This window comes from Sinocyclocheilus grahami, unplaced genomic scaffold (genome assembly GCF_001515645.1).
Source record: "Sinocyclocheilus grahami isolate Dianchi unplaced genomic scaffold, SAMN03320097.WGS_v1.1 scaffold1813.1, whole genome shotgun sequence".
NCBI lineage: Eukaryota > Metazoa > Chordata > Actinopteri > Cypriniformes > Cyprinidae > Sinocyclocheilus > Sinocyclocheilus grahami.
In genome coordinates, this window is record NW_015506992.1 from 26,899 (window position 1) to 47,953 (window position 21,055).

Below are 21,055 nucleotides of genomic sequence, written 5' to 3' on the forward strand. Positions count from 1 at the left end.
TATGTTGCAGCCTGATACTACAATTGTTTAAATTCATTTTTTTCTCACTAATCTACACTCCGTACCTCATAACGACAAAGTTAAAACAGAACTTTAGAAATGTTTGTAAATTTATTAAAAAGAAAAACTGAAATATCACATTTACTTAAGTATTCAGACCCTTTGCAACAACACCTGAAATTTAGCTCAGGTGCGTCCCATTTCTCTTGATCATTGCTGAGATGTTTCTACACCTTGATTGGAGTCCACCTGTGGTAAATTAAATTGATTGGACATGATTTGGAAAGGCACACACCTCTCTATAAAAGGCCTCACAGCTGACAATGCATATCAGAGCAAAAACCAAGCCATGAGGTCAAAGGAACTGCCTGCAGAGCTCAGAGACAGGATTGTATCGAGCCACAGATCTGAGGAAGGCTACAAAACAATTTCTGCTGCACTGAAGATTCCCAAGAGCACAGTGGCTTCCATAATTCTCAAATGGAAGAAGCTCTAGTTGAGCTCCATGGTCATATGTGCAGATGGGAGAAACCTACAGAAGGACAAATATCACTGCAACACTCCACTGATCTGGGCTTTATGGTGGTGTGGCCAAACTCAATCTTCTCAGTGAAGACACATGAAAACACACTTGAATTTTGCAACAAAAAAAAAGAAACTGAAAGGGACGTGACATGACATGTGGACCCATACTCGGAATTAGTGCTCTGCATTTTATCCCATCCAAAGTGCACACACACAGCAGTAAACACACACCGTGAACACACACCCGGAGCAGTGGGCAGCCATTTTGCAACAAAAAAAAAGAAACTGAAAGGGACGTGACATGACATGTGGACCCATACTCGGAATTAGTGCTCTGCATTTTATCCCATCCAAAGTGCACACACACAGCAGTAAACACACACCGTGAACACACACCCGGAGCAGTGGGCAGCCATTTTTTGCTGGGGAGCAGTTGGGGGTTTGGTGCCTTGCTCAAGGGCACCTCAGTCGTGGTATTGAAGGTGGGAGAGAGTGCTGTACATTCACTTCCCCCACCTACAATCCCTGCCGGTACGAGACTCGAACCCGCAACCTTTGGATTACGAGTCTGACTCTCTAACCATTAAGCCACGACTTCCCCCTGAAAAAACACCTAAAGGACCCTCAGACTCTGAGAAACAAGATTATCTGGTCTGATGAACCTCAATTCTAAGCATCTTGTCTGAAGGAAACCAGCTCTGCTCGTCACCTGCAGAGTACCATCTGAAAAGTAAAGTGTGGTGGTAGCAGCCTCATGCTGTGGGGGGTTTTTTTCAGTGGCAGGGACTGGGAGACTGGTCAGGTTTGAGGGAAAGCTGAATGGAGCAAAGTACAGAGATATCCTCAGTGAACCTGTTCCACAGCGCTCAGACTAGGCCGAAGGTTCAACTTCCAACATGACAATGACCCTAAGCACACAGCCAAGGCAACACAGGAGTGGCTTAGGAACTCTATGAATGTCCTAGAGTGGCCCAGCCAGAGCTCTGACTTGAACCCTATCGAACATCTCTGGAGAGACCTGAAAATGGCTGTCCACCGACGGTCCCCATCCATCCTGATCGAGCTTGAGGATTTGCAAAGAAGAATGACAGAACATCCCCCAATCCAGGTGTGCAAAGCTTGTTGCGTCATACCAAAAAAGACTTGAGGCTGTAATTGCTGCCAAAGGTTCTTCAAGTACAGGGTAAAGGGTCTGAATACTTATGTAAATGTGATATTTCATTTTTTTCTTTTTAATAAATGTACAGACATTTCTAAAATTCTGTTTTCACTTTGTCATTATGAGGTACAGAGTGTAGATTAATGAGAAAAAAAATAATTTAAACAATTGTAGTATCAGTCTGCAACATAACAAAATTGAAAAAAGTGAAGGGGCTCTGAATACTTTCTGAATGCACTGTATGTATATATATATATACAGTGGGGCAAAAAAGTATTTAGTCATCCATTGTTTTCCATTTAATACAAAAGTCATGAGAAAAGTTACATGAGAAATGCATTTACCGTTAGTATCATGCAAACAGGTCCCAGAAATTTTGAGAAGAAGCCTTTATCTATTTTAATCCAGCACCTATTTGGGGGGATATACATAAAATAATCAGTAAACAAACATGGGCGAAGATGATGGTGTTACAGCCCTGCCCTTTTTTCCTTTGTCTTTTGTTGTGAGATTGCAAGGACAGAGGCTTCTCCTTGAGGGGTGGGACTCTAGTGCTGATCATGGGCCGCACCTGTGGCACTCTATTTAAGAGGCTCATGGATTTTGGCTCACTCGCTCTCATTTTTGTTTTGTGTTCTTGTTTGAAGAGTGGGTTCTTGAGATTGTGTGTTCCCATTTTTGTTGCCACAACTCCACAAACCCCATTTCCAGCAGCTATTTGATTTGTTGTTCCTTTCATTATTCTTTAATATTTTGACCCTAGACATTATTTGTTTAACTTTAAATACATATATTTTCTTTATTGAAACTCATTTTGTGAACTGTCCTCTTTATGTTGTGACTTTGAGCCGGGTCGTAACAATGAGCAATGAGTTACTCCAACTAAACTCACTTTTCACTTCCGTAGCCTTTAGGATCCACCACAGCAGACACGGCCACCACAACCAGAGCAACCAGATATCCAATCACACACAGGAATCCACTGCTAAGCACCTCCCTATTAATGGAGCTGATCTGTGATAGGTTCTTCACACAGATGAAGAGCAGCACAGCTTCAATGAGCATCCACACAAAGCCGGAGAGAAAGAAGAACTGCAGAAGGCCAGAGATCACGGCACACAACACCTGGAGACCATGAGAGACGGTTATGATGATTCTCAGTGAGGCTGTGCTGAGTTGTAGGGCTTCTTCATTATTCTTACCTGCAGAGGCTGTATGAGGTTCAGGAACCGCTGTGTGAGCAGGAACAGAAGGTGAGCCAGCAGAAGACTGATGCAGATGTTGATTCGAGCCACGTTATTCACTCCAGGACTCCACTGACAAAGGACAAAGGTCAACAGGGCCAAACTGAAGAACACCAGCCCCACGATCACACACACCAAATTCAACAGATCCAGCAGTGGGTCATTCTGAGAAAACATGTAACAGAACATGAGTGCCAAATCTGTGATTTTCTTCAGTGTTAACTATACATTTCTTGTACCTCTTGTGGATGGCTGGTTTGCACGATGAGAGCGAATGTGGACAGATGATCACAGGAACACACAGTGTAGTTGCTGTTGGTCTCTAAAACAGAACAACCATCTAATGCTATAGCTCATGAAAGCCACAGCAGCTGATCCTGTGTAACAGAAACACATAAATAATAACAAGTATTAAAACTTCCATTCAACTATACAATAAAAAACTTAAGTAAATGTTGTTTAGTTATATTCTATCTCTTTTGTTTGATAAAATCACATCACAACATTTAACATACTTGTTTCATTGTTGTTCTTGGCGATCCCAATGAGATCGATGTCCACAGAAGAATCTGTCGTGTTAAGTCTAGGGATTTTCTCTAGGGTGACCTGTGGTCCAACCATGAAGATTTCTACCTCTGATTAAAAAGTACAGATATGTGAATGAAAATGTATTCACAATAAGGTCATCTGAAAATGTCAAAAGTTATTTCAAAGGTTTTCTAGACTTGAGCACATTAAGTCAGTAATTTCACTGTTTATTCATAGTTTGGTTTTTACTTACTCAAAGTGTCAAGAGTAAAAGTGACATAGTCACTTGTGTTTGTTGGTTTTACGAGCATGGCCACAAGTTTCTCACTGGCTTTTAACATACGGTTTCCATATGACACCAGTTTATTTGGGTCAGCTGACGATGACTCCAAAAACATGTCTGAAGCATTGAGGACCACATTCAAAATGCTGGTCACATTCTATTTTAGTGATCATATAAAAAGGATTATTTGTAAATGTTGGAACAAAAGAAAGCTTTGCTGCATGATAATTTATGCAAGTGACAAATAATGATTATATTGTAATTTTGTCTCACTGTCAATGGAAGCACTTCTGCTGTCATGTTCTCTATATTGTTAAGAAGATCTACACACCGTCCTGTGGTCTGAAATCACAAACGAGCTTTATAAATGAAATAGAAAACTTAGTGTGCACTGTGGAGTATTTGGTGATTTTGATAATGTTTTAAGTCAAATAAAAGTTAATTGTATCACAAAGTATATGCAAAGAACCAACAACAATGACAAAAATACAAAACAGTACACATTATACTGTTTTATTGTGCTGTTGTTTGAATTTTTATTAATATGAGTCCAACCCTCCAATTACAATTTCAGAAATTAACGCCCGCAACAACTTACCCTGCATTCTTCTAGCGGCGTGATGTTCAGACCTGGAATGGGAAGAGTCTTCATGAATTCATGATGATACTCAACTATATATTTCAATAATTTTCTCTTATTAAATTCGGATAAGACAAGAGATATTACTTTTATGACCAAAAAAAAAAAAAAATGTCTTTATAATTAGTTTTGTAATTTTGACAAATCAACTTTTAACAAACCCCCCTATTTTAAAAAAAGTGATCAATTTGACCCCAATAATTATCGTGGCATCTGCGTGAGCAGTACTTTAGGAAAGCTGTTCTGCAGAATAATAAACAGCCGTATTGTCACATTCATCTCAATATACAATATTTTAAATAAAGCTCAAATTGGTTTTCAGCGGTTTTCAGCGAACTACTCTGTTTTTCATTAAGAAAATCACCAAGAGGAATTTCTTTTAAGTAACCACATTCAGTCTAGCACAGATCAGCACAAATCAGTGTTCTTAAGTTAGCCAATTTCCCGTGTACAGGGAGTAGAGAGCAGTGAACACTGTGTAAGGACCATGTCAATTGGAACACAGTTTATTCATGGAGCTCTCTTCTAACGAGCTGTTGATTAGAATCAGGTGAGTTAAACAAGAGAGATATGCAAAATATGCACAGTGGGGGTCCCGAGGACCAGGATATAAGAACCGCTGTTCTAGAATTATCCTCACCTGTAGAAGTAGAACTAGAAGATTTTGCGGAGGTGACTGGCTTTAAAGAAACTAAAAAAATTAAAAATAAATAAATAAATAATAACAGATGGAAAAAGATGTTAAATCAGACTCAGATTATGATCTACGGTGTTCTGCAACAAGTAAATCACTAAGGGATTTATTTTAAATAGTCACATTCAGTCTAGAATTATTGTCACCTAAAGAAGTAGAACTAGTAGATGTTGCGGAAGTGACTGGTTGTAAAAGAACTGAAACAACATGTGGAAGCAGAAATTCAGCATTTAAATATGCTTTCACATCTGTGTTCAACATGAAGACAATATTAGGAGGAGCTTCTCTTGAAAGCCACATTCCAGTTCAGCAACACATTCACCTGTAGTAGTGGGACTAGGTGTTGTGGAAGTGACCATGTGAAAAGAAACTGAAACAATACCAGATGGAAACAGATGTTAAATCAGACTCACATGATGACTACTGTCTTCTTCATGAAGAAAATCATCAAGAGGATTTTTTTTTAAGAAGCCACATTCAGTCTAGAATTATCCTCACCTGTAGAAGTTGAACTAGTAGATGCTGTGGAAGTGACTGGCTGGGAAGAAACTAAAAAAAATTAAATAATAACACATGGAAAAATATATTAAATCAGGCTCAGATTATGAAGTACTGTGTTCAGCAACAAAACAAAATCATTGAGGGCTTTCTTTTAAAAGGTCACATTCAGTCTCACCTGTAGAAGTAGAACTAGTACATGTTGTGTAAGGGACTGGTTGTAAAATAACTGAAACAACAACATGCGGAAACAGACGTTAGATCAGATTTAGATGCTGAATTACTGTGTTAATCATGAAGACAATTATTAGAAGGAGTGTTTCTTGAAAGCCACATTCCAGTTCAGCAACACATTCACCTGTAGTAGTGGGACTAGATGTTGTGGAAGTGACCATGTGTAAAGAAGCTGGAACAATACCAGATGGAAACAGATTCTAAATAACACTCAGATGATGAACTACTGTGTTCGTTATGAAGAAAATCATGAAGATGAATTTCTTTAAAAAAAAAAAAACACACACATTCCATCTATAATTATCCTCACCTGTAGAAGTAGAACTAGTAAATGTTGTGGAAGTGACTGGCTGTAAAGACACTGAAAAAAACAGAAGGAAATAGATGTTAAATCAGAGACAGATGCTGAATTACTGAGTTAATCATGAAGACAATTATTAGCAGGAGTGTCTCTTGAAAGCCACATTCCGGTTCAGCAACACATTCACCTGTAGTAGTGGGACTAAATGTTGTGGAAGTGACTGGCTGTAAAGACACTGAAAAAAACAGAAGGAAATAGATGTTAAATCAGAGACAGATGCTGAATTACTGAGTTAATCATGAAGACAATTATTAGCAGGAGTGTCTCTTGAAAGCCACATTCCGGTTCAGCAACACATTCACCTGTAGTAGTGGGACTAAATGTTGTGGAAGTGACTGGCTGTAAAGACACTGAAAAAAACAGAAGGAAATAGATGTTAAATCAGAGACAGATGCTGAATTACTGAGTTAATCATGAAGACAATTATTAGCAGGAGTGTCTCTTGAAAGCCACATTCCGGTTCAGCAACACATTCACCTGTAGTAGTGGGACTAAATGTTGTGGAAGTGACTGGCTGTAAAGACACTGAAAAAAACAGAAGGAAATAGATGTTAAATCAGAGACAGATGCTGAATTACTGAGTTAATCATGAAGACAATTATTAGCAGGAGTGTCTCTTGAAAGCCACATTCCGGTTCAGCAACACATTCACCTGTAGTAGTGGGACTAAATGTTGTGGAAGTGACTGGCTGTAAAGACACTGAAAAAAACAGAAGGAAATAGATGTTAAATCAGAGACAGATGCTGAATTACTGAGTTAATCATGAAGACAATTATTAGCAGGAGTGTCTCTTGAAAGCCACATTCCGGTTCAGCAACACATTCACCTGTAGTAGTGGGACTAAATGTTGTGGAAGTGACTGGCTGTAAAGACACTGAAAAAAACAGAAGGAAATAGATGTTAAATCAGAGACAGATGCTGAATTACTGAGTTAATCATGAAGACAATTATTAGCAGGAGTGTCTCTTGAAAGCCACATTCCGGTTCAGCAACACATTCACCTGTAGTAGTGGGACTAAATGTTGTGGAAGTGACTGGCTGTAAAGACACTGAAAAAAACAGAAGGAAATAGATGTTAAATCAGAGACAGATGCTGAATTACTGAGTTAATCATGAAGACAATTATTAGCAGGAGTGTCTCTTGAAAGCCACATTCCGGTTCAGCAACACATTCACCTGTAGTAGTGGGACTAAATGTTGTGGAAGTGACTGGCTGTAAAGACACTGAAAAAAACAGAAGGAAATAGATGTTAAATCAGAGACAGATGCTGAATTACTGAGTTAATCATGAAGACAATTATTAGCAGGAGTGTCTCTTGAAAGCCACATTCCGGTTCAGCAACACATTCACCTGTAGTAGTGGGACTAAATGTTGTGGAAGTGACTGGCTGTAAAGACACTGAAAAAAACAGAAGGAAATAGATGTTAAATCAGAGACAGATGCTGAATTACTGAGTTAATCATGAAGACAATTATTAGCAGGAGTGTCTCTTGAAAGCCACATTCCGGTTCAGCAACACATTCACCTGTAGTAGTGGGACTAAATGTTGTGGAAGTGACTGGCTGTAAAGACACTGAAAAAAACAGAAGGAAATAGATGTTAAATCAGAGACAGATGCTGAATTACTGAGTTAATCATGAAGACAATTATTAGCAGGAGTGTCTCTTGAAAGCCACATTCCGGTTCAGCAACACATTCACCTGTAGTAGTGGGACTAAATGTTGTGGAAGTGACTGGCTGTAAAGACACTGAAAAAAACAGAAGGAAATAGATGTTAAATCAGAGACAGATGCTGAATTACTGAGTTAATCATGAAGACAATTATTAGCAGGAGTGTCTCTTGAAAGCCACATTCCGGTTCAGCAACACATTCACCTGTAGTAGTGGGACTAAATGTTGTGGAAGTGACTGGCTGTAAAGACACTGAAAAAAACAGAAGGAAATAGATGTTAAATCAGAGACAGATGCTGAATTACTGAGTTAATCATGAAGACAATTATTAGCAGGAGTGTCTCTTGAAAGCCACATTCCGGTTCAGCAACACATTCACCTGTAGTAGTGGGACTAAATGTTGTGGAAGTGACTGGCTGTAAAGACACTGAAAAAAACAGAAGGAAATAGATGTTAAATCAGAGACAGATGCTGAATTACTGAGTTAATCATGAAGACAATTATTAGCAGGAGTGTCTCTTGAAAGCCACATTCCGGTTCAGCAACACATTCACCTGTAGTAGTGGGACTAAATGTTGTGGAAGTGACTGGCTGTAAAGACACTGAAAAAAACAGAAGGAAATAGATGTTAAATCAGAGACAGATGCTGAATTACTGAGTTAATCATGAAGACAATTATTAGCAGGAGTGTCTCTTGAAAGCCACATTCCGGTTCAGCAACACATTCACCTGTAGTAGTGGGACTAAATGTTGTGGAAGTGACTGGCTGTAAAGACACTGAAAAAAACAGAAGGAAATAGATGTTAAATCAGAGACAGATGCTGAATTACTGAGTTAATCATGAAGACAATTATTAGCAGGAGTGTCTCTTGAAAGCCACATTCCGGTTCAGCAACACATTCACCTGTAGTAGTGGGACTAAATGTTGTGGAAGTGACTGGCTGTAAAGACACTGAAAAAAACAGAAGGAAATAGATGTTAAATCAGAGACAGATGCTGAATTACTGAGTTAATCATGAAGACAATTATTAGCAGGAGTGTCTCTTGAAAGCCACATTCCGGTTCAGCAACACATTCACCTGTAGTAGTGGGACTAAATGTTGTGGAAGTGACTGGCTGTAAAGACACTGAAAAAAACAGAAGGAAATAGATGTTAAATCAGAGACAGATGCTGAATTACTGAGTTAATCATGAAGACAATTATTAGCAGGAGTGTCTCTTGAAAGCCACATTCCGGTTCAGCAACACATTCACCTGTAGTAGTGGGACTAAATGTTGTGGAAGTGACTGGCTGTAAAGACACTGAAAAAAACAGAAGGAAATAGATGTTAAATCAGAGACAGATGCTGAATTACTGAGTTAATCATGAAGACAATTATTAGCAGGAGTGTCTCTTGAAAGCCACATTCCGGTTCAGCAACACATTCACCTGTAGTAGTGGGACTAAATGTTGTGGAAGTGACTGGCTGTAAAGACACTGAAAAAAACAGAAGGAAATAGATGTTAAATCAGAGACAGATGCTGAATTACTGAGTTAATCATGAAGACAATTATTAGCAGGAGTGTCTCTTGAAAGCCACATTCCGGTTCAGCAACACATTCACCTGTAGTAGTGGGACTAAATGTTGTGGAAGTGACTGGCTGTAAAGACACTGAAAAAAACAGAAGGAAATAGATGTTAAATCAGAGACAGATGCTGAATTACTGAGTTAATCATGAAGACAATTATTAGCAGGAGTGTCTCTTGAAAGCCACATTCCGGTTCAGCAACACATTCACCTGTAGTAGTGGGACTAAATGTTGTGGAAGTGACTGGCTGTAAAGACACTGAAAAAAACAGAAGGAAATAGATGTTAAATCAGAGACAGATGCTGAATTACTGAGTTAATCATGAAGACAATTATTAGCAGGAGTGTCTCTTGAAAGCCACATTCCGGTTCAGCAACACATTCACCTGTAGTAGTGGGACTAAATGTTGTGGAAGTGACTGGCTGTAAAGACACTGAAAAAAACAGAAGGAAATAGATGTTAAATCAGAGACAGATGCTGAATTACTGAGTTAATCATGAAGACAATTATTAGCAGGAGTGTCTCTTGAAAGCCACATTCCGGTTCAGCAACACATTCACCTGTAGTAGTGGGACTAAATGTTGTGGAAGTGACTGGCTGTAAAGACACTGAAAAAAACAGAAGGAAATAGATGTTAAATCAGAGACAGATGCTGAATTACTGAGTTAATCATGAAGACAATTATTAGCAGGAGTGTCTCTTGAAAGCCACATTCCGGTTCAGCAACACATTCACCTGTAGTAGTGGGACTAAATGTTGTGGAAGTGACCATGTGTAAAGAAGCTGGAACAATACCAGATGGAAACAGATTTTATATCACGCTCAGATGATGAACTATGTCTTCATGAAAAAAAAAATAATCAAAAGGAATTTATTTTAAGAAGCCACATTCAGTCTAGAATTATCCTCACCTGTAGAAGTTGAACTAGTAGATGCTGTGGAAGTGACTGTGGATAAGTGAATAAAAAAAAAGTTATTTCAGACTTAGATGATGAAGTACTGTGTTCTGCGACAAAAAAAAAATCATTGAGGGACTTCTTTTAAATGGTCACATTCAGTCTAAAATTATTCTCACCTGTAGAAGTAGACCTACACACTGTAAAAAAATCTTAATTTTAAGGAAAATAACTGTGATTTTTTTTTAAGTTTTCTAGTTTGTAGTCAAAACTCTGTAAAATTACCAACAGTTTCTGTAAATTAACAAATTGGCTGTTATTTTAAGTATCATGACATTAACAATACATTAGAGTAATTCACATTTTTTATACGGAAATATTACTGTATTTTTTATACAGTGTTTCTTCTTTTTTCTTAAATTACATACAAATGTATGTAAAATTACAAAAATATTCAGTAATTAAACAGTAAAAAAATAAAAAAATAAATAAAAACTTCAACATTATAGAAACTCTTTTAAATGTCAAACATAACAGCATTAAACACTAACAGGTCGTATAGTTACATTGTTTCATGCATGCTGTTTCTGGTTAACTGCTAGAGATTCATGTTTTGCAATGAACATGTTTGTTATTAATAATTCAGGAAATACCTGGAAAACAACAGTTTTTTTGTGAAAGTTTTTTTTTGTTGTTATAGTCAAAACTCTGTAAAATTACCAACAGTTTCTGTAAATTAACAAATTGGCTGTTATTTTAAGTATCATGACATTAACAATACATTAGAGTAATTCACATTTTTTATACGGAAATATTACTGTATTTTTTATACAGTGTTTCTTCTTTTTTCTTAAATTACATACAAATGTATGTAAAATTACAAAAATATTCAGTAATTAAACAGTAAAAAAATAAAAAAATAAATAAAAACTTCAACATTATAGAAACTCTTTTAAATGTCAAACATAACAGCATTAAACACTAACAGGTCTTTCCCTTTCCCAATAAAAACAAATAAATCAACACTTAATTTCAACATTTAATCTCCTTATCCAGACCTATGCAAAGCATGCTGGGAACTATAACTTCCTGCCTAAAAAAAAAATATTAAAAAAGGTCAAATGACTGGCAGCAGCGGCTGCCAAACAAAAATCATAAAATTAAAGTGAAATATCCTAATTTAAATAAACCAAAAAAAACACTGTTATTTTACAGGAATTTACTAAATTATTATGACCAAACACCTTCACCTTTTAAAAAATCTAAAAAATAAAAAAAAAGGTCAAATAAATGGCAGCAGCGGCTGCCAAAAAAACAAACAAACAAAAAAAATGTTAAATTAAAGTACATCCTAGTTTGTATAAACCGGAAAATTACAGGTATTTTCTAAATTATTGTAATCAAACACTTTCACTTTAACCCTTTAGCATTCCTGTAAAATGTGCCTAAAAAAGGCATACCCAATTAGTAAATTGCATGCTGATTTTGAGTATATGCATGGTTTTGGTCTCTTTTGAAAGGTATGTGTGGTTACCATTGTGTTTTTGAGGTTACCTTTTTTTTTTTTTTTGAACGCTAATAGGTTAAAACAGTAAAAAAGATGAGAAAAAAGGTCAAATTTATGTGAATAAAGTGCAAAAAAAATTAAAAAGACTGGCAGCAAAAAAACATTAAACACCTCAGCATCTTCACTTATTACAAACCAGTTTGCTTTATTTCTTTCATACAAAAGTTATTTTTGAGAATTAACAGAGGTTTAGATGGTGCTGTTCTTATTGAAAAGCATAAAGTTTGAAGTCACCGTTATGGTGGTCAGTGTTCCTTTAGTTGGGCTCTTGACCCTTGGTTTTATCAGTTCCTCAGTTTTTCCTTGTTTGCTTTAACAGTGTGTTTCTGATTCATCTTTGTTATGGCAAAACAAATGTAAGAACAATTCTGATCAGATGATGTTGGTCACTTATTGATGATAATATAGTCATCATAGTGACCTGATTCACTGCTAAAAGTCTAATCTCTGAGTGATTTGAAACTATCACCAAAGAGTGACTAGCATGATCATCAGATCAGAGTTTCTCTTCAAATCCCTGCCGTAACAAATGTATATCAGAAAGACACAGTTAAAGAAACCAAAGAGAAACTTACTAAAAGAAATTCAAGGGTCAAGAGCCCAACAAAAGCAAACACTGACCACCATGATGGTGACATCAAACTTTATTATTTTTAGTAAAACATCAACATCTAAACCTATTAATTCTCTTTTATATGATAGAAATAAGGGCAAACTGGTTTGTAATAAGTGAAGATGCTGAGTTCTAGAGTGATTTATTAGTGTTAATGTTCTGTTGGGATTTTGTGAGGTTTTCGTTGTGCTGAGGAATAGAACTTGTGCTTCAGTCTAGCAGAAGCACAGGAAACATTGATGTTATACTGCATGTTGTTTTATTCAAAAGCAGTAATTGTGTAGTTGCTGAAGCAGTAACGTATAGTTACATTGTTTCATGCATGCTGTTTCTGGTTAACTGCTAGAGATTCATGTTTTGCAATGAACATGTTTGTTATTAATAATTCAGGAAATACCTGGAAAACAACAGTTTTTTTGTGAAAGTTTTTTTTTGTTGTTAATTTAAATTAGGATATTTTTTGGTTTGGTAGCCATTGTTGGCAGTCATTTCACTGTTTTTTTTGTTTTGTTTTTTTTCAGTTAAGGTGTTTGATCCTAATAATTCAGGAAATATCTTTAAAATAACATTGTTTTTCTGTAAAAAAAAAAAAAAAAAAAAAAAAAAGGGCAATTTCTGTTAAAAGTTTTTTGCACTTTATTTAAATTAGAATATTTTACATTCATTTTAGGGTTTTTGTTTGACAGCCGTAACTGACAGTCATTGACTGCTTTTTTTTTTACAGTGCAGTCATGGCCAAATGTTTTGACAGTGACATACATTTTGTGTTTTGCAAAGTATGCTGCTTCAGTATTTGTAGATTATTTTTCCACATGTTTCTATGGTATACTGAAAAACAATGATAATCATATAAGTTTTAAAGGCTTTTATTGGCAAAAAATATAATGAGTCAATATTTACAGTGTTGACCCTTGTTCTTCATAACCTCTGCAATTCGCTCTGGCATGCTGAATATTAGCTTCTGGGTCAAATCCTGACTGATGGCCATCCATTCTTGCCTTATTAGTTCTCGGAGTTGATCACAATTTGTGGGCTTCTGCTTGTCCACTCGCTCTTTGAGAACTGACCACAGGTTCTCAGTGGGATTGAGATCCGGGGAGTTGCCTGACCACGGATCCAAAATGTCTATGCAATGATGTTCGAGCCACTTCTTTATCACTCTTGCTTTGTGACATGGTGCTCCATCATGCTGGAAAATGCACGGATCATCACCAAATTGCTCATGGATCATTGGAAGAAATCGCTCTTGCAGGACATTTTGATACCATTCTTTATTCATGGCAGTGTTTTCGGGCAGAATTATGAGAGCTTGAAAAGCAACCCCACACACATGGATGGTCTCAGGATGCTTCACTGTTGGCACGACACAGGACTCATGGTAGCGTTCACCTTTTCTTCTCCGAACAATCGATTTTCCAGATGTCCCAAACAGTCGGAAGGGAAAATAACTTTGCACCAGTCTTCTGCTGTCCAATCCTTGTACTTCCTGCAGAATTTCAGTCTGTCCTTGACGTTTTTTTCTTGGAGAGACGTGGCTTCTTTGCTGCCCTTCTTGACACCAGGCTGTTGTCCAAAAGTCTTCTTCTCACTGTGCGTGCAGATGCTCTCACACCAATCTGCTGCCTTTCCTGAGCAAGCTCTGCACTGCTGGTGACACGATTCCATAGCTGACTCCTCAGGAGGAGACGGTCCTGGCGCTTGCTGGACACTCTGGGACGTCCTGAAGACTTCTTCACTGCAGTCGAACCTCTCTCCTTGAAGTTCTTGATGATCCGGTAAATGGTTCTTTCAGGTGCAATATTCTTTGTAGCAATTTGCTTGCATCTGAGGCCATTTTGATGCAAAGCGATGATGGCTGCACGTGTTTCTTTGGGAGTTTATATGAATGTATCTATGAGGGGAACTGACTGTCTTCAGAAATGTTTCTATGGAAAATATTTTTTTATCTTGCCTCCGTATAATGCATATTAAAGTATGCATTGTTCACATGCTTTGTTTACGTAACCAAGTAAATGCTGTGTCACTGCATTTTGCATTCTCGTTTAGCCCGTCTGCTGTTTTTGTTTCGTTCATAAGTTTTATGTAGCATAATTTCACAAAGGAAGTCAGGCCATGCTGTTTTTGCTTAAAATTTAGAAATTATACACTACCTAATTTAATTTTTTTTTTAAATACACTGTGTGGGGTTCAAACCTGAAGTACTGGAAGTGGCCTTTTAAATTTTTCAGAATTATATGTTGCCCAATTGGCAGTAGATTTGCTAGAGAATTACTACATTTATAATTTTCAGTACAATTTCCATGTGTAAGGCATGTTCAGGCAAAGTTGTTGTTATTTTACATACTTTGCTGGTAAATATATTTACACATGCCCTTTGAAAACATTATTATTATTATTATTATTCATTAATATCCATCAGTAATTTTTTTCCAGCTATTTCAGCAGAACCCATACAACAGTCATGCCAAGGACGAGCTCAGCTGGTGATGTAGTCTGATAGGGATGTAACAATTCACTCAAATGACGTTGTGATACGATTCGCAATACTGATTTCATAATACAATTTTGTTATGATTTATTTTAAAAACAAAGTAAGGTTTAAGACAAATTATAAATGAACAGGTGTTCTTTTTTTATTCCTAAGACAAACTGCTGCACAGGAAGACAGTTCCCTATCGATACTTCACTCGTACTGCATCTGCTAAGATGCTTTGGGAAAACTCCTTTTTCTCAGAATACTGAAGCCTTTTTCAATCACGCAGTGTAACTGCACGACCTTTGGTTCGTGCAGTGTATTAAAAACGAACCAATGGCTCGGCAGCTGAGCTGCACTAGCCTATGGCGACACAGCCTGCCAGAGCCCGCCAATTTGACCAATAAGCATGCACTTCGTCATAGGATCCTCAGATTTCTTCTCCTTCACCGACGACTACAAGATCTTCGCACTATGAGACTGGAAGCCTTCGCCATGAACAAGCCTCGCAGCGGATCAAGACCCTCTCTGCTCGGCTGACTTCGCCGCTCTTCAGCTGCCTTTGGCGTCTGCAGCAGCGTGGTCTTCCGGTCCCCTGCCACTATCCGGCGACTATAAAGAGCAAATTTCTGAGCAATTTTCCGGCGTTGTTGCGAATGCCGCGCCGCTACTGTCGCTCGTGCAGGGCTCCCCTGCATGCCTTTGACGGTCACGGCGAGTGCGTTTCATGCTTGGGCGCTGCCCACGCTGAAGCTGCACTGACCGAGACGGAATGTCCTCATTGCGAGGATATGAGTCTCTCCTCTCTGCGCTCGCAGATAGCTTTCTTTTCAGAAAGCGACTCCGCTCCTCGCGCGCTCCTACTTTCTTTCTCCCAGGAGCCTGTGAGGAAAAAGCAGCAGGGCAGAGGATCTCAGCGCTCAGTGACGAGTGAGCCCACGCCGGCTGATCCCCCGCGCACCTCACTCTCTCCCCATAGAGAGGCTTCCCCTGTCCTCTTCTCTCACCCGGACCAGCATCCCTCTGCGGCTGCGAGCGATCTGGTTTCGTTCGGTGGGAGTGAGTGTGACGCCATGGACGACAGTGTGCCTCTGGCTGCCTCAGATGCGGAAGAGCTGTCGGGCTCATCTTTCAACCCCGCCCCCCTGCCGTCTGCAGAGCCCAGCGCTGCCAGCACAGGCATGAATGCCGAACTTTTCCGTGTTCTGTCTAAGGTTGTCCAAGAGCTGGGTTTGGATTGGTCTCCGCCAGAGGAGCCCACCCGCAGCCGCCTGGATGAATGGTTCTTGCCGGGTCGCCGTCAAGCCCCTCGACAACGAGCTTCTCCATTTTTTCCAGAAGTCCATGACGAGATCACTAGATCTTGGCGCGCCCCCTACTCGGCCCGCCTGCGTACCTCCTCTTCATCTGCCCTCACAACAGTCGACGGTGCCGAAGAAAAGGGGTTTGACACACTGCCTCCCCTGGATGAGTCAGTGGCCACGCATCTCTGCCCATCCACGGCCATCGGCTGGAAGGCAAAGGCCGCCCACCCATCCAAGCCGGGCAGGACGACTTCAGCGCTTGCTGAAAGGGCCTACTCGTCTGCTGGCAAGCAGCCTCGGCGCTTCACTCCATGGCGGTCCTCCAGGTCCTTCAGGCCAAACTTCTCCAGAGAATGGGCGAGTCTGGACCGGACCCCGCGGCTTTCAAAGAGCTATGCAGCGCGACCGATCTGGCTTTACGAGCCACAAAGATGACGGCTCAGGCGATCGGTAGATCCATGGCCAGCCTTGTGGTGCTTGAGCGCCACCTATGGTTGACCCTCACAGACATCAAGGATGCGGATAAGGTCCCCTTCCTCTACTCTCCGTTCTCCCCCGCTGGCCTGTTTGGTCCTGCGGTCGAAGGGTTCGCAGAGCGCTTCACTGCTGCACAAAAGTCATCCCAGGCAATGCAACACTTCTTGCCAAAACGCTCCAGCTCTGCGGCTGCCACCAGTTGCCCCAAGACGGCGCCGACTCAGCAGTCCGCGAAGCCCGCCTCATCAGCTGCACCGCCACTCTCTAAGCCTGAGCCCGGCATCGCTCCCGCTCGGCTACACGCTACCCATTCCCTAAGCGCCAAGAACCCCGGCCCAAGGTAGTGCTGGACCGGCATCTCCGGCGTCAACCTGATCCACGGGACAGGAAGAGGAGGGGACAAAATCGCCGGACCATCCCCCAAGCAGCCTCTTTTGTGCCTCCAAGCACCCCGTTCACTTCTGGGTGCCGATGGCAATGTGTTTGTGGTGAAAACTGTTGTGAACCCCAGGCCCATTCAGTTAGCGCCCGCACATCTTATTGCTGTTATAGCGAGAAAAATAAAATGCAAAAATTTTCAAAAAGAGAGCAAATTTCCTCTTCCGCTTATCACAAGTGTTGGGTCCACGCATGGCGGCCTGTCGCTCGAAACAACCCAACCCCATGCCACGCAGGCCAAGGCCTTGCGGGCCATCGCCAGGGTGTCAAAGTGTGTTCTGGGGATAATAGAACGAGGTTATTCACTTCAATTCGCACGAAGACCCCCGCGATTCTGTGGCGTGGTCTCCACCTCGTGCCAAGGTGATGAATTTTCTGGCAAAAGGAGCCATAGAAATGGTTCTCCCAGCTCAGAGCGAGTCAGGCTTCTACAGCCGTTATTTCCTCATCCCCAAAAAGGATGGCAGCCTAAGGCCCATCCTCGAGCTCAGACACCTGAACCGTGCCCTCATGAGACGGCCATTCAGGATGATTACATTGAAGCAGATCCTCTCGCAAGTGTGCCCAGGGGACTGGTTCTTTTCGTTGGATCTGAAAGATGCCTACTTTCAGATCCAGATAGCCCCCATCACAGGCGATTCTTGAGATTCGCCTTCGAGGGAGTGGCATATCAGTACACGGTCCTTCCCTTCGGACTGTCACTAGCTCCCCGCACTTTTACGAAGTAAAAGCGGGCTCTTTCCCCGCTGAGACAGATGGGAATCCGCATCCGAATTATCTCGACGACTGGCTCACCCTGGCCCTCCTTTACGCTTTTCCCCCGATCGCCCTGATCACACAGGTAATCAGGCAAATCAAGTAGCGGAAACACAAGGTTCTGTTGGTGGCCCCACTCTGGAGAACCCAACACTGGTTCGCAGAGCTGTCTCAGCTGCTTCTAGCAGCCCCATGGCCCATCCCCCTGAGACGAGACCTTCTCTCGGAGACAAACAGAATGATATGGCACCCCCAGCCCAAGCTGTGGGCTCTGCACCTCTGGCCTCTCGATGGGAGCCTGCGAACCTCCCCGAGAGTGTGCTAAACACAATATCTCAGGCTAGAGCACCTTCTACAAGGCGGCTCTATGCCCTTAAATGGTCTGTCTTCTGCGCCGGGTGTATGGCCCGCGGCGCAGACCCAATTTCCTGCGACATATCTCTGATATTGTCCTTCCTGCAGGAGGGAAGCAGCCATAACAGCCTCACACGCTCCAGTGGCCAGTCGGTGGGCAGGAACAACCTAGTTGTTCCCTTTTTGAAAGGGTCTAGGAGGCTCAACCCGCCTCGCCCTGTCACTGTCCCTACATGGGACCTGGCCACGGTGTTGAGGGCTCTGAAGAGCCTTCCTTTCGAGCCGCTACCTTCGTCCCTTGACGCTAAAAACCGCTCTGCTACTGGTGTTAGCATCGGTAAAGTGTATGGGTGATCTGCAGGCGTCTCTGGGTGAGCCCGACCTGCCTTGAATTTGGGCCCAATGACTCCAAGGTCGTCCTGAAGCCGAGGCATGGTAATGTACCTAAAGTGCTTTCGACTCTGTTCAGAGCACAGGTGATAGCTCTTTCGGCGCTTTCCTCCTTAAGAGCAGGACCAAGAGCTAAATCTACTCTGCCCCGTCAGGGCATTGAGAATATACATTGAGCATTCCGCCCTGTTCAGGCTGTCGGATCAGCATTTTGTATGCTTCGATGACCGCACCAGAGGGTCTCTGGTTATGAAGCAGAGACTTTCCAAATGGATAATTGACACTATCAAGCTAGCGTACTCTTCCTTGGGCCTTCAATGCCCCATGGGAGTAAGAGCCCACTCAAAAAGAGGCATTGCCACTTCCTGGGCTTGGTCTAGCAGAGTTTCCATTGCAGAAATTTGTGCAGCGGCCAGCTGGGCCTCGCCGTCCACATTTACCAGGTTTTATCATCTGGATCTCCCGGCTTTACAGGCTCGGGGCCTTTCTGCTTAAATGGACTTACTCTGGCAAAACCAGTGCTAAGTCAGGCGTTTGCCTTCTCTGTATGCTTTTGGCCCCCACTGGGTTCCGAGGCTGTATTTTTCTTGGAACGATTACTTAGCAGTGAGCATGATTTCATCAAGTACAATATGTTCCTGGATCAACATTCTTGTTTTTTATTAAGAAGTGGGTGAAATTCCTCTCAATTTACGGCACAATGCTTTATTATAAGACAGGAATAATCTGTGAGTGAAGTCAACTCCCAATACAAAATATCCTTCCATAGAGTACCCTGCATGTCGAAAAATTACGCTAAAGGGGGTTCCTGCGCATTAAAAAATTACGCCAAGGGGTCTTCTTCTTTCATTTATTGGTGGATCGCACCAATTCTCATGCATTACTATTTCCTATTTCCCACTGTTGTTACCAACTTTGAACTATTTGCTTTTTAATTATTGCTTTCATTTCATATCTACTCTATGATACTTCCATTTCTATACTGGTGTCCAGGACAACTTGTTTCACCAATTTATCTGCTGCTTCTTTCTCTTTCACTCCCAAATGAACATATTAAAACCTTCTTTAAACCTGCTTTGCTTATACATCTTAAAGCCATCACTACAGTAATTAACTCTCCTGAAAAAAAAAAAAAAAACTTATTTGAAATCCTCATCTTTCTGCAAATTTGCAATTTTGTAATGACAAATAACTATACCTATTTGTTCATTGTGTGGATTTTTTGATGCATCTGAACAGACTTGTGTTAAATGTCCATACTCTGTCCACAAATATTCCCTTACGCAGATTTCCTTAAATTCACTCATACCTTCTTTCTGTCTAGACTATAGGTTGAGGCAAAATCCACAAAGGAACTGCTGATAAAGTAACTCTTCAAACAATACTTAAACCTTTAACATCTAATCCTTCTACCAAATCTACAACAATCCATCCAAAACTATTACATTCCTGTTTTCCATGCTCCCAACATTTCTCTAGAACTCGTATTGTGGGATGTGAATTATCCTGTGACATTAGATTTGCCAAATATACTGCAGTTAACTGTTGTCTTCTTAAATTGAGAGGAATTTCACCCACTTCTTAATAAAAAATAACAACTGATGAATATCAATTAATAAACAGAGGAAACATCAGACTACATTACCAGCGGAGGTCATCTCTGGTGTGACTGTTGTATTGGTGCTGCTGATGTTAGTAAAAATAATGACAGATGAATACCAATGAATCCACAAAAATAAATAAATAAATAATTTAATTAATTAATTAATTAATTATAATGTGTACAATACTCAAATAATACTGCGTACAAATGGTACACTTAAATATATTTACCAGAAAAGTATGTGTGATAACAACAACTTCACCTGACCAAGCCTGACACGTGAAAACTGCACTGAAAATGCTACATCCAATAATGCCCTAGCAAATCTACTGCTTGGGCACCAAGTAATTTAGACAAAATTAAAAAGCCATTTCCAGTACTTCATGCCTGAACCCCATGCAGTAGACTAGCTTGATAAATGTAGACCAAAACAATATGAATATATTTGAGTGCTTCCAATAAAAATGCTATATAGCATGAATGGGTGTATAAACCTGCTCGGTGGTTCAAAACATGAATTCCAACATTACATTTAAATCATTAAATCCCTGTACCCTGTACATTGTGGCTCATATGTACAATTTTTGTAATCTATATGACTTTTTAGCCCATCCCAGAGCATTGGAGAAGATAATGAGAACATATAATTTCAGTCTGTTTCTTACATAAAGGACACATGACTTGGAAGACAGCTGTATAGCCTATATGTCATATGGATTACTCTTAGGATACTTTTATGATTTTGTAGCTTGATGGCTTCACACTAGGCTACTTAC

General features: G+C 40.4%; 1 long non-coding RNA gene and 1 pseudogene across 2 annotated transcripts; both read right to left on the bottom strand.

Annotated features, from left to right (window-relative positions):
* Positions 1–15,454, bottom strand: part of LOC107572788 (putative adhesion G protein-coupled receptor E4P) — an 18,657-nt pseudogene extending 3,203 nt beyond the window's left edge.
* LOC107572797 (uncharacterized) lies at positions 5,020–10,358 on the bottom strand. 2 transcript variants are annotated; one of them, XR_001607404.1, is made up of 5 exons: positions 10,320–10,356; positions 5,750–5,800; positions 5,396–5,443; positions 5,220–5,270; positions 5,020–5,070 (listed from the first exon to the last, which is right to left on the bottom strand). It is a non-coding gene; the product is annotated as an uncharacterized lncRNA (long non-coding RNA). The 2 variants fall into 2 exon arrangements; XR_001607403.1 differs by lacking the exons at positions 5,396–5,443; positions 5,750–5,800 and adding an exon at positions 5,930–5,977 and having other exon boundaries at positions 10,320–10,358.
* Positions 15,455–21,055: the final 5,601 nt, after the last annotated feature.